We start from the raw sequence: 13,438 nt of genomic DNA, 5'->3' as shown, positions 1-13,438 counted from the left end.
CTGGGACAGGAGATCACACACTGTATTATTATTATTGAGAGACAGGCTCACTGTCTGTTCCTCAGGCTGGGACAGGAGATCACACACTGTATTATTATTATTGAGAGACAGGCTCACTGCTCCTCAGGCTGGGACAGGAGATCACACACTGTATTATTATTATTGAGAGACAGGCTCACTGTCTGTTCCTCAGGCTGGGACAGGAGATCACACACTGTATTATTATTATTGAGAGACGGGCTCACTGTCTGTTCCTCAGGCTGGGACAGGAGATCACACACTGGGCTGACAGTTCAGCTGAGTTCCCTCCTCCCTCTCCCAGTAGGATCAGGACCCGTTGGGATTCTGGCAGGTGTGGGAACTTTGGAATTAGATCTCTCTCTCTCTCTCGTCTCCCTTCTCTCCGGCCAGCCCGAAATGTATTTTTAAAAACCCCAACACATTCACCAGTGCTACTGTCAGCCAACCCCCCCGGACGCGAGTATATTGCATGTTTCTGCGGAGGCAGACGACATGATCAATACAATTACGCCTCTCCCCCCCCAAGAGTGTGTGTGTGTGCGCGGGTCTTTTGTTTATAGGGAATATGAACTCAATGCAAAAAAATAAAAGAAAAGAAAGAAGCCGTTCTGATCTAATTGTCGAGAAACGGCGTTAATCGCAGCAGGACTCGGAGTACACCTATCGTCACTTCCTCATGGTTTCAAGCCATTACATGTGCAAACATCAGTGTTTTACAGTAAGACACTCGGTACTGCGCGTTATGCATGCAGTAGACAGAAGTGACAGGTCTGGGCTGAGTCTGGTCCACAAGTAAGCAGGCTGCCTAATGTGTTTTCCCTAAAATGAGGTTTCCGATAACTCCTGCAGGCTTGTGTCCGTGTTGCAGAGGGTCTTGAGTCCAGTGGGTCTGCTTTACTCTCTTTATCGAGGAGGAATATCAAAGGAACAGTCCACACTGACCAACTTCATTTATTAATTATCAAAAAAACAAGTCAAAGCCGTCATTTGCAAACAAAGTCACACACGGTTGTAGTATAAAAACGGTGTATAAAAAAATGCAACATTGTAGTAGATAAAAACTTACAGCAAACCACAGTACCAAACAGTGCTTTTAGAAACCTCAGCAAAACTGAAAATGAACCATAAAAAAGCTGCTACTAGTCAATTAGAAACGCGCTTAATGACTAAACTGTTCTGTCTCGGCTCCTGGTAATTAGTGATTCGAGTCGTCCATCCTAGAAGCCGAAAACTAACACTTTAAGGTAACTCCTGGTTGATGATAATGATCAGATACGAACAGCTGCGGTTTCATAGAAAAGTAGGTAAAAAAAATCACTTCCAACTGAAACACAGAACCTAACGCCCAAGGAAATGTAAAACCCCCAATCATTTCCTTCACTCACTCGAGACAGAAATAAAATGATTTTCCGTTCTGATTTTGCGATACCCCACTCGCTCAAACATACCGAGAAAAAAAGGTAAATGAGTCAACATTTCTGTACATCACTGTGCACTTGATTGAGTTTAAAGGGAGCATGCTTTTCAAGTCAAGGGGCACAGAATACTGGGAATTGTAGTTCTTCAATGCTACTGAGTCCCTTTGGGACTGAAGACTTGTGAGGCCCAGTGAATACTGGGAAGTGTAGTTCTTTAATTCTACTGAGCTCTGCCCCTTTGGGACTGAAGACTTGAGGCCCAGTGTATGCTGAGAAGTGTAGTTCTTTAATGTTATTGTCCTCTGCCCCTTTGGGACTGAAGACTTCCCCCCTGGAAGGAGCCCACTCGAACATGCAGCGAGAACATGCAGACTCCACACAGACAGCACCCCGGGTCCGGGATTGGACCCAGCGACCCAGCAACCCCTGCAGTGCAACTGTGACTCCTGCTGCTGCAGTTCATTGATCTATTTCCATACTGCCTGTAGCAGAAGAGAGACACAGCCAGACTGCAGTCAGACTGCGGCTCCTTCAGCTCATCCCCCGCCCGGGCTACACGGACACAGCTGTCACTGTATTGGGCACAACTGGACCACTGGGACACCATGGACTGCACACAGCCTGGACACATCGCAGCTCTGTGTAGACTGACCCCTGTCTGAGCTTCTCTTGTTCCGTTTCTATCGCACTGTTCTCTACTATTATGTCACCTTATTTCGTAACTTTAACTGTGTGATGTTTTCATTTTGGGAGCTCGTAGAAAAGACATTTCATTGCCAGCAACCACTGCGGCACGCTGTCTTGCTGTGCCTTTGAGAAATAAACTTTGAATGATTGATTGTTTTTCCACTATGAATATTATTCAGTATTTATACAGGTTTGAATACCGTGTGGTGGAGAAAATAAGCACTATGCACGTATTTATTATTTTATTGTTGTTTCTCACTACGGCAGCTCCTACAGAGGCTGATTTGAATGTTTACAGTTTGAAAAGGGGCGATTTGACACTTTTTTTTTTACTTTTCTGTGTTTCCTCACAAGTTACCTAAGTTCTTACGAGAGAAGGGTTTCAAAACATAAACCAGGCATGCGCGCTATGGGGGGGCGGGTTTAAGGTTATGATTGGTCAGAAGTCGCTGGGAATGACAGAGACCTCAACCTATCAGAGGAGCTGTTCCCACAGCCGGGCTATTTGAACCGGTGGGAGGGGTGAGTCGTCATTTTGGCTGCAACTTGTGTTCAAGCAGACAGGTGCTTCACTTGTACTGCAATCAAAGGCGTTTTTATGTAGCTCAGCAAACATTTGCTTTCGCCGGAAAGCCGATAGATTATCGACGTGCTTTGTCGTCTTTTAAACTGTTCTAAACGAGAGGTGAATATTTTTAATGGGAAAGAAATGTTCGTTTGCTGTGTGTTGATGCATCTGGTTACAGAACACAGTTCTGAGGAGTTGGGCTCGTCTGGTGTTTTGTGATGTGTAGTCCGTGGTGTGGCTTTTTGTGGTTTTTGCCGGTAAAATATTTATCTTTCCGTTGTGCACTTTGTATCTGAAGTGTTTTGGCAAACGTTGCGCTGTTGACTCGTTTATTATACAATAGTTGCACTGCGGTGAAAACAAACATTATGTTCGTCTTTAGTGAGTTATCGGACCTCACCTGCGCCTGCCATAGTTTGCAAAACAGTTAATTTATTTGGAAACTGAGAAGTGAAGCGTTGTTAGCAAATACACACGTGTTGTCGGATGTGTGTACTATGTGCTGTGCAGTGTGTGTCTGTACTTCTTGACAAAGGGATGGGCACTTTCTGATGTTTGAGCTTGGGTCCGTGTTATAAACAACATCCGTTTTTTTGGTTCAGTTTAAATTTGTATGTCTTGGATAAACTAGGGCTTTAATATTACCGTTCAAAGATAATTACATGCTACAAGTAAAGTATTATTATGTAAAATGACATTTTCAACCCTGGATATAACAACACCGACCCACAAAAACCACGCAATGCCCTTATAATAGAAACTATTTGTTTGCAGCATTAATTGGCAACAGATGCCCCCAGCTGCTCTTAAAGTCATCATTTAAAAAAGGCCTGAACTTGACCGGGTGCTTCACTTTTACTGCAATAAAAAGCGTTTTTCTCCAAGGTAAGGGGAAAAAGCTATGTAACTTCACAAACATTTGCTTTTGTCTGCGTTTTGCTGGAAAAACGATAATTTATCACCGTGCTTCGTCGTCTTTTAAACTGTTCTAAACGAGAGGTGAATATTTGTAATGGGGAAAAAAGGATCATTTGCTTTTTGCTGATTGGTTACAAAGCACAGTTCTGGAAAGTTTAGGTTGTGTTGTGGTTTAGCTGGTGTGTGTGTGTGTGTATATATGTATATATATTATTCACCCGTTGTGCAGTTTCTATCTGAAGTGTTTTTGTTAACGTTGCATTGTTGACTCGTTTATTACAAAGTAGTTTCACTGCTGGAAAAACAAACAAAACATTAAATAGCGGAAGATGCACACAGCTGCTCTTAAAGTCATTAATAAAACAGGTCTGTGACTATTTCTTTCAAAGACCGTATTGGTGTTATCCGTGCTGGCATAATGCGAATAGTTCATGATATAAAAACAACCGGAAGACGAAAGCAGTAGATAGTTTTACTTTGTGTTGTGTTTGTAAATCCCTTCACTGTTAAAGAAAAAACATGTATTCAGAGGCAGCTACATTACACCCTCTCAAAAAAACAGGTTTTTCTGATGCACATTAACATGAGTGAGTCAGAGAGAGTGTAGCTGAGACAGAGGGACTGTTCTCAGTTCTGTTTCTGTCTTGAGTCATTTTCACTCCACAGCTTCTCCCTGAAAACTGAGTCCTGCTGGTTTGTTTTACAGGCTTCTCTTATAAATTAACACCTAGGCTGTAGATGTGTGTTGTTTCTTAATACTTTATAGGAAAATCTCATCATTTGCAATATAGTGGAGTATGTTTGCTAGCAAGATATCAGCAGGTGAGTCTCTCCTTCACTGGGTTTCCCTCACAGGTGATGCTGGTCTTCATCGATCCTGCAGGGATATGATCGGTCCAATCTGGGATTGACACACTCCGAGGGGGCAGAGCAGGAGTCGTCTCGGGGAGACGGACAGGCTGTCCCGACTGCCTTCCTCCTCCTCCCTGCCTGCTGGAGGAAGAGGAGGATGCCGAAGAGCTACTGATGACCCTGGTCCAGGTGGAGAGGGGATCTCCTTCCTTTTGTTGGGGTGGCGGAGGGTGACCCTCAGGGTGGTGTCCTGACCTGCTGTCTCTCCCTCAAGATCCTGGTCAGACTGCTGCCTCTAGACTCATGAAACATCATAGTCACTGCACTGGGTATTTAATATAATCGTCACTGCACTGTTTTCATGATGAAGGACAGTTACTGTACTGTGTGTTCACTGTAATAATCACCACAGTTTATTTAAATAATAACCACTGTACTGTGTGTTCACTAATAATCACTGAACTCTGTTTTTATTGTGAGGGACAATCACTGTACTGGGTTTTTACTGTAATCACCATACTGGGTATTCAGTATAATAATCACTGTGCTGGGCGTTCAGTATAATAACTACTTGGTGTTCACTTTAATAATCGCTGCACTGGGTATTAATAATCACTGCACTGGGTGTTCACCATAAACATCACTGCACTGTTAATATAATAATCACTGATCTCCGTTTTCATAATGAGGGACACTCACTGTAATGTGTGTTCACTGTAATCACTGAACTCTGTTTTCATTGTGAGGGACAATCACTGTACTGGGGGTTTACTGTAATCACCATACTGGGTATTCAGTATAATAATCACTGCACTGTTAATTTAATATAATCACTGTACTGTGTTCACTGTAATAATCACTGAACTCTGTTTTCATTGTGAGGGACAATCACTGTACTGGGATTTTACTGTAATCACCATACTGGGTATTCAGTATAATTGCTTTATTGGGTAATTGATGTTATAGTCACTACTCCATTTACACTGACAGATAGTTGCTGTACTGGGTATTTACTGTAAAATACTGTAAAAATCACTGTACCAGGTGTTCAGTATAATAAAAACTGTAGTGGGTGTTCACTATGACAGGCAATCACTGTGCTTGGTATTCACTGTAATCATCACTGCACTGGGTGTTAATCATCACTGCACTGGGTGTTAATCATCACTGCACTGGGTATTAATAGTCACTGTACTGGGTGTTCAGAGTGCTGTCTGTTACTGTACAGATCAGTCCTGTTTTTCAGTTGTAGGTGGGCTCCTGAAAAGACTGCTGAGCCCAGAAGCAGGAGTGTGATTAGAGAGGAGGGACAGGTGAGGGGAGCTGTTTAAATCTCCTGTGTGAGGCTGTCAGGGGCTGTGGGGCAGGGGGACACTGGGGGGGCTGTGGCGCAGGGAGACACTGGGGGGCTGTGGTGCAGGGGGACACTGGGGGGGAAGAGCTCAGTGTTGTCCCCATGAGGTACCTCTCACTCATCCCTGCTGCAGCTCTGTGTGTGATTCACAGGACAGAAGTGTGGAGCTCACAGAGCAGAGGAAGTCAGAAACTCCTGCTGGAGCACCTGACTCAATATTCTGTACAAACAGGCAGAGAAACGACATGGAGCCCTTTTCTTGGATAGAAACTGCAATTCAGTCATCTGTTTTTTTTAATTAATAATTTTGTGCTGTTTATTTGGAGAAATTTTCTCTATCAGACAGCGTTTTTTGTTAATAGTTTTACTACAGATTCACCTTAATGGTCAGTCACTTCTACAGTCTCTTGAATATTTACTGGAAACTCACTGTAGTGGTTAGTCACTTTGACAGATTCACTAAGAAATCACCTCTGTACTGCACATTCACAAACTAGTAAGTTTCTTACCTCAATAATTACTGACTTGCATTTTCACTGTTAGTAGTTCAACACTAAACCAGTGTTTTTCCTGAATATTCACTCCACTGGTGGTCCCAGTCTGGCGAGAGCAGGAGGACTGGGGGTACCACTGGAATCCTGAAGGAGAAAAAGTCAAAAGGAAGGACAGCCGCCCCAACATCGGAGCTCTCTCCCAGTCGGACACCAGGAGCCCCGACGCCCTCATCCTCCCCCATCGGCTCCATCTCTCCGGTCGTCTCGTCTGGACGTCGGGCTCCAGGATCTCGGGGAAGGTTCCCTCCTCCCAGCCCGGCTCGGGCCTGAGGAGTCTGGAAGATCTGGGAGAAGAAAACGGGAAGAAACTCCTCCTGGACCTCAACTCTGGGAGGAGCCCAGTGCCTGGACCCCCCTGGAGACTCTGGCTGACCAGGAGGAGGAGGAGGAACCCAGGGGTGTCAGAATGAGGAGGAGGAGTCCAGTGTTGCCACAGTAATGAAGAGGAGCCCAGGATTGTCAGAACCTCCTAACGAGGTGAGGAAGGGGAGAGAGAGCCTGTGGACAACACGCCTGTGTTTCTCCAGGACGGGTCACCAGAACAGCAGCTCTGGACCGGAGCAGTCGGGACTCGGTGGAGCACAGGCTGCCTTCAGGCATGTTTATTCCCACCAGGAGCCAGGTCAGACCCTGTACCAGGCAGGAGAGGGCACCCCCAGACCTGCACAGGACAAGGGGGTGTGTGACTGGTTGTACAAGATGGGACAGGGTACCCCCATCAGCACAGAAGGGTACAAGGTGCCAGACAGGTCGCTCCCTGCCCGCTTAAGCCTGTGAGGGTGACGATGCTGAAGAGCTGCAGATGCCCCTGGTCCAGGTGGAGAGCTGGACTCCTCCTGTCGGGGTGCCAGGGGGTGACCCTCAGGGCTGTGTCCTGACCTCCTGCTGTCTCTCGCCCACAAGGACCTGGTCAGTGTGCTGTTGACACTACACTCTCGAACCCGAGTCCAGCTCGAGCACAAGGTCAGGTTAGTCCTGTCACACCCAGGGCTGGAACACACAACCCTACTAGTGAGAGGAGAACTGTTAATGCTCCACCAGTATTGATATTGGTACATGATGAAATATTGTTAATTTTATTACCATTTATATTAGTCAAATTAATTCACTAGCAGCACCAGCATTAGAATCTAATTATCGGTGCTAATTATGCACTACACCACCATCAGGAGCAGAGGAGAGTTCAGACGTCTCTGATTCATTAACTAACTGGCTCCTCTGTGATTCTCAGGTGTAATATTATTGTACAGTTGTCATTATGGTCTGTTTCTCCTGCGAGCTCGTCTTGAGAGACGAGTGAAGGTTGGGCTCTGTCTGAGATGGCAGAGCCTTCAGACTCCTGACACAGCTGCTCAGCCTACACCCCCGCCTCCTGCTCTCTGATGTCAACACCCACAAACCACGGGGTCAGGGGTCAAGGGTCAGGAGCGACTCCGGTACACGGCAGATTTCCTGTTTTCCTTAATTTTCCAGCATGTCCAGAGGCTGACGTTGGGAAGACGGGTAGGAGGGGGCTGTTCCTAGCCGAGGGTGAGGGAGACGGAGCCTGAACACTGCAGCACAGGTTCTGAGCACAACGGCGTCTCTCCAGTCGGTAACGCCTGTCTGCTGTGCTCTCTGGTCCGGTGTGCTTTGTTACTCAGCTGTCTCTCCAGTCAGGTCCTGGAGGACTGAGGCTCTGTCTGCGAATCCAGGAATAATCCTGCGGTACCCACCCAGCAGTCCCAGGACTGAGCGGACTTGTCTGGGAGCGAGGCCGGGATCTCGTTGGCCCGGTGCTTGGACAGCCCAGTGGCCGGCGCCGTGCTCCAGGTGGACCGAACCGCTCCCTTCCCGCCCGGTCCCGCTCGGTGGGTCCCCCCCTTGAGGGACGTCTCGGTCGTTGCAGGCGCTCGGTCCAGGAGGGGGCGGTAGATGATGACATCATCACCATGCGCCCCTGGGAGGAAGTCTCCGCGGCCCCCTGGGGTCCAGAAGGCAGAGAGTTAACTGGAAGCAGACGTCCGGGCGTTTGGAGAGCAGCTGAGTGTTCAGAAGGTCAGTTCGTGTCACAGTGTTCTTGCCAGAGGTCTGGTGGGCTGATCTGTGTGACTGTTCCTCGCCTCCCCAGTATGTCATCCGCCCGGGGCGCCTGCAGGTGTCGGAGGTCAAGTCCCCACAGAGTCTCGAACCTCAGTCTCGCCTTCGTCGGGTCCAGAGCTCCGGGTTCTGCCCCGCTGGCTCACCGGTGGGGCTCGGTTCGGTCCAGTTTCACCAGGGCGTCTCGTTCTTCTTTCAGCTGCCTGGTCTGGACGGGCCGGCGCCCCTTGAGTCGGGTTTCGGGCCGGCCCCGTCTCCGTCGGCTCGATAACGCTGTGGTCTCGCCGCCCTCCCTCCTGACCGGTCCCAGAACGGAGCGGGAGAGGAGACGCTGGTCAGGTCCGGTCGTTGGTCGGTCCTTGGCTACGTCCTTAGGAAGGTGGTCTGTCGGCATGTAACTCTTTTATATAGCGCCTTGCTGGACCCTCCACTCGGAGCTCTTCCCAGGTCATGGGGATCCCCTCCACCCCCACCAGTACTCTCCCCACACAGCAGCTCCCAGTGGGGAGGAGAGCAGAGGGATGAACCCAGTTCAGAGATGGGGCAGTGCAGTGGCTCTGTGCCTCAGAGGGACCCCCTGTCCGGGAGTGAGGGTGCGCTGCTCGGGCACGGCTCGTCCCTCGTCTTCAAGATGTCACTGGGGGACGCTCAGCTGTTCCTCCTCTCCTGCCTCTCTTCCTGCAGACGGGGGTGAAGCCTGGGGATCCCCGAAGGACTCCTCCAGGGGCGAACGTCGACCCCGGCAGCCGGGGGTCCCGATCGGATCCCCTTCTCGGACACGCGCTTCCGAAGCCGGCTTTTCAGGGTCCGACTGACCCGTCCGACCAGGCCGCCGGTCTCCGGGTGGGAAGGAGACGGATTCCCAGCGGGGTCTGTACTGGCCCCGGTGATCTGGGAGTGGGACCAGTTCCCTGGTCTGTTCCAGTGTCAGGTGGACAGTGTGTTCATGGTCAGACGGGTCTTTGTGTTTCTTCCAGGGGAAGACTTCAGGACCCTGAGTGGCGTGTTCGCGGACGGATCCCTGTCCTGCTCCTCTCCCTGTCCCCCCTGTCCCCCTGCTGCTCGGTGCCACCGGTGAGCTGGCACACTGGACAGGACCTGCGGCTCTGACTGGTACCCCTGGAGCGGCCAGGCCAGTGACGGCGTCCATCGGTTCGGGCCCTGGGTTCGTGTCTGGCCCTGGTTCTGGCTGGTCCAGTGCGTGTCCTGTCTTCACACACACACCTGGGTTAGAGGGGAGCTACAGCGCTGTTTTAATTTCAGGGTGAGAGAGAATCAGCATTGATCAGGGCGTTTCAAACCACGACACGAGTCAAATGTGCACTTGGACTTGGGAAACCTCCTGTTGACGTCGCAGAATAGACCGAATTTCCAGGTACGTGCGGCGCTGTGTTCTGTAGTTCAGGACGAGGCAGAGGAGAAGTGACCCTATGACACTGTGAACAAGCAGGCCTGCTTTAATTCAATAGAAAGATGACTCTCCGTTTCAAGATGGGTTTTGCCCACAAATACTCCTTGTGAACTCTGCACGTAGATCACGTCTCTGCGGTGAAGTATCTGCTGCACGATCGGTGCTCATTCGCTCATCACTGTGACTAGTGAGCAGGAAGGGCAGCTCCACATTGCGATGCCTGGGAACTCTCACTCTCGCCCGCGGCCAGAGCAGGGGTTTGCAACGAAGTGGCGACAATTCAGTACTGTCAGGAAATTCACGATTCGGTGCTAAATTTGGAACGTGTCAGCTTTTGCAAAACTGTCAAATTTTTTGGGGGGAGATTTAACAACTGGGTTGAGAAATTGGGACTGTAGTTCATCTTGAAACAAGCTGTTGTGTTCGTTTTCTGTGTGATGAAGCCAGTCGCCCTTCACCACGGAGTCTTCCTCGGCCTCCACAGCCCCTGCTCCCAGTATGTCTCCGCGGGAGAGGCGCTCCGCTCCCCTGGGCGCGGGCACGGTACTGGTCTCCTCCGGCCCAGTCGCTCTGCTCCCCTGGGCGTGGGCACGGTACTGGTCTCCTCCGGCCCAGTCGCTCCGCTCTCCTCTCTCTGCACCTTGTCCTGTCTCCGGGGTCTCGATCGCCCGCAGCAGAGGGACGGAGTTCGCCTCGGACCACTCTCTCACTGCGCCGGACCCCCAGCTGGGCACGAGACCTGGGGGTAACGCTCGCTCGGTGTGGATATCGGGCTCCGGTCTGGGGGTCACTGACCTGGTCTCCTGGCCTGGGAGGGTTCTGAACTGGACCCCAGAGAAACAGCTGAGAGCCCTGGACAACATCAAGAACAGCCCCCGGGCCCCAAGCAGACTCTTCAGACCCCCTTCAGGGTACGAACATGGCTGGACTCAGGCGATATAAACCTCTGGAAAGCTGTTCCAGTTCAGGGCTCTGTGGGAAGTGCACCTCGTGTGCGTCTCCTCTGTTCTCCGCCGTTGTCGTTCCAGTCGACCTCATCTCGAACCCTCATGGGACTGTGCTGGGACTCCTCTCATCCCGACTCCTGGGAGCTCGTATCGGGATCTTGTGAGGAGTCCACCAGGATGGGTTCGGTGACTCCTCAGTACTACCCACGGCGAGCCTCGAGCTGTGTCCCTCGGTTCTGACGGTCCCGTCTGCTTCAGGGTCTTCCTCCTGATCTCCATGACCGCAGCGCAGGTCTTCCCAGCGGCTGTGTGCTGTCGGATCTTCCCACAGTCGTCACTGGGAGGAGACCCTCCCTGGAGTTAGAGGATCGCTGGTGTCACCTGGGTGAGTCAGGTGTGGGACGTACAGTATCGGAGTACCTTTCACTGGGGGGGACGGGAGACACACTGGGGGACTTTCAGTGTCCCTTCTGTCCACATCCAGAGCACACAGGTGCCGTTTCCTTGCTTTCAGGGCCACTGTGGTCTGCAGAGAGCTGCCCTTCTCCTCTACACTCTACAGAGCGGGTTACCGAGCCCGGGAGCTGTCCAGGTCTGAGGTCAGTGGGCACGTCGGTTCACAACACGTATGGGTGGAGAGATTGGGTATAGGCTGGACTCTCTCTGCTGAATTTCCTTAATTCTCCAGGATGTCCAGAGGCAGACAGTGAGAAGATGGAGGTGGGATACTCTCTCCTGTCCATCTTAATCCTAATTTTCCTGGATGTCCAGAGGCAGACAATGGAGAGACAGGTATAGTTGGGATAGAAGTTGGATGCTTTCTCTGTAGTCTTTTCCCTAATTTTCCAGGACATACTCAAAATTGACAGTGGGAAGATGGGTATGTATGAAGATTGAACCTGTTCCTGTATTCTTTCCTAATTTTCCAGGATGTTCTGAGGAAGACGGTGGAGAGACGGGTATGGATGTGAAGATGGGGTGGGGGTTGGGTGCTCTCTCCTTGCTTTTCCCTAGTTTTCCAGGGTGTCCAGAAAAGTCAGTGGGAACACCAGTGTGGATGAAGTGTTGGGATGGAGGTTGATGCTCTGTCCTGTGTTCATTTCTGTAGTTTTCCAGAATGTCCCGAGACAGACGGTGGGAAGGTGACGGGCTGTCCAGAGACAGACAGTGGGAAGACAGGTATGGATGAGGAGTTGGAATGGAGGTTAGATACTCTCTCCTGTCTTTCTTTTCCCTAATTTTCCCAGAGTCCAGAGGCTTCCAGTGGGAAGATGGGTATGGATGAGGTGTTGGGATTGACATTGGACTGTATTTTTCCAGGTTGTCCAGAGGCAGACAGTGGGAAGACGGGTATGGTTGGGAGTTGGAATGGAGGTGGGATACTCTTTCCTGCCCCACTTTCTCCTAATTTTCCAGTATGTCCAGAGGCAGACAATGGAGAGATGAGTATGTTTGGGATAGGAGTTGGATGTTTTCTCTGTAATCTTCTCAAGTTTCCCAGGATGTCCAGAGGCAGACAGTGGAGAGACAGGTATGGTTGGGAGTTGGGATAGAAGTTGGATTCTTTCTCTGTGATCTTTTCCCCAGTTTTCCAGGATGTACTCAAAATTGACAGTGGGAAGAACGGTATGGAGGTAGGATGCTCACTCCTGTCTCTTTTCTCTTATTTTCCAGAGGCCGGAGGCTGCCAGTGGGAAGATGGGTATGGATGAGGTGTTGGAGTTGACATTGGACTGTATTTTCCTTAATTTTCCAGGCTGGCCAGAGGCTGACAGTGGGAAGACAGGTATGTATGAAGATTGAACCCTCTCCTGTCTCTCTTTTCCCTAATTTTCCAGGCTGGCCAGAGGCTGCTGGTGGAGAGACGGGTATGGATGGGAATATAGACTGGGGGTTGATGGTCTCTCCTGTCTTTTTCCAGGTTGTCCAGAGGCGGCCAGTGGGAAGATGGGAATGGCTGAGAGTTGGGATGGAGGTGAGAAGCTCTTTCCTGTCTTTCTCTTCCTCCTTGTCGGTCTCTGTGACGTGTCTCTGCCTGTCTCTTGAGCTGGGTGTCTTTCTCTCAGTCCAGCTGCTTGTGCTCTGTAAAACACTACACTGCTGCAGTATTAAACAGGGCTTTATGACTGTGGATTGCAGGTTTGATTCCAGAGGGGGACACAGTCTTGTACCCCAGAGTGAGGTACTTTGCTCAGATGGACTGTTCTGATCATTATCAGTGGCTGTACTGTAGGGAGTGGAGTGCTGACAATGGTGTACTCCATTCTCAAGAGTATTGTATCTTGATACACTTCAACATCTGTGAGTTGATCTTTCACCTAAGCTGAACTTTGGTACTGAATGATACACCAGTGTGCTGAATTCTTTCCTATATTATAATTTAATACCCTCACCTGTGTATTATATTCTCATCTCCACTGAGTGTTAATACAAAATAATACTGGTGATACTAAATCGTGTATACTAAACTCTCTCCTGTCCTGAGCTTTAATTCTCAATGACAGACCTGTGTGCTGAGCTATCCTGCGGACTGTGCTGTAATACTGAAACCAGGGTGCTGAACTTGTACTTAATTTAATTCTCACATTGACACACGAGTGCTGAACTCTCACCTTTTACTGTGCTTTCA

General features: G+C 49.7%; 2 long non-coding RNA genes across 3 annotated transcripts; both read left to right on the top strand.

Annotated features, from left to right (window-relative positions):
* The first annotated feature begins 1,716 nt into the window (after positions 1–1,716).
* On the top strand, positions 1,717–5,560 carry LOC148662438 (uncharacterized). Of its 2 annotated transcripts, none has more exons than XR_015936824.1 (2): positions 1,717–2,811; positions 4,468–5,560. It is a non-coding gene; the product is annotated as an uncharacterized LOC148662438 (long non-coding RNA). The 2 variants fall into 2 exon arrangements; XR_015936825.1 differs by having other exon boundaries at positions 1,717–3,693.
* A 1,590-nt stretch (positions 5,561–7,150) lies between these two features.
* Positions 7,151–11,941, top strand: LOC148662437 (uncharacterized). Its single transcript, XR_015936822.1, has 3 exons — positions 7,151–7,281; positions 10,891–11,194; positions 11,324–11,941. It is a non-coding gene; the product is annotated as an uncharacterized LOC148662437 (long non-coding RNA).
* Positions 11,942–13,438: the final 1,497 nt, after the last annotated feature.

This window comes from Lepisosteus platostomus, chromosome 5 (assembly GCF_059453375.1).
Source record: "Lepisosteus platostomus isolate fLepPlt1 chromosome 5, fLepPlt1.hap1, whole genome shotgun sequence".
Taxonomy (NCBI): domain Eukaryota; kingdom Metazoa; phylum Chordata; class Actinopteri; order Semionotiformes; family Lepisosteidae; genus Lepisosteus; species Lepisosteus platostomus.
This window is presented reverse-complemented; position numbering and strand designations above follow the sequence as displayed.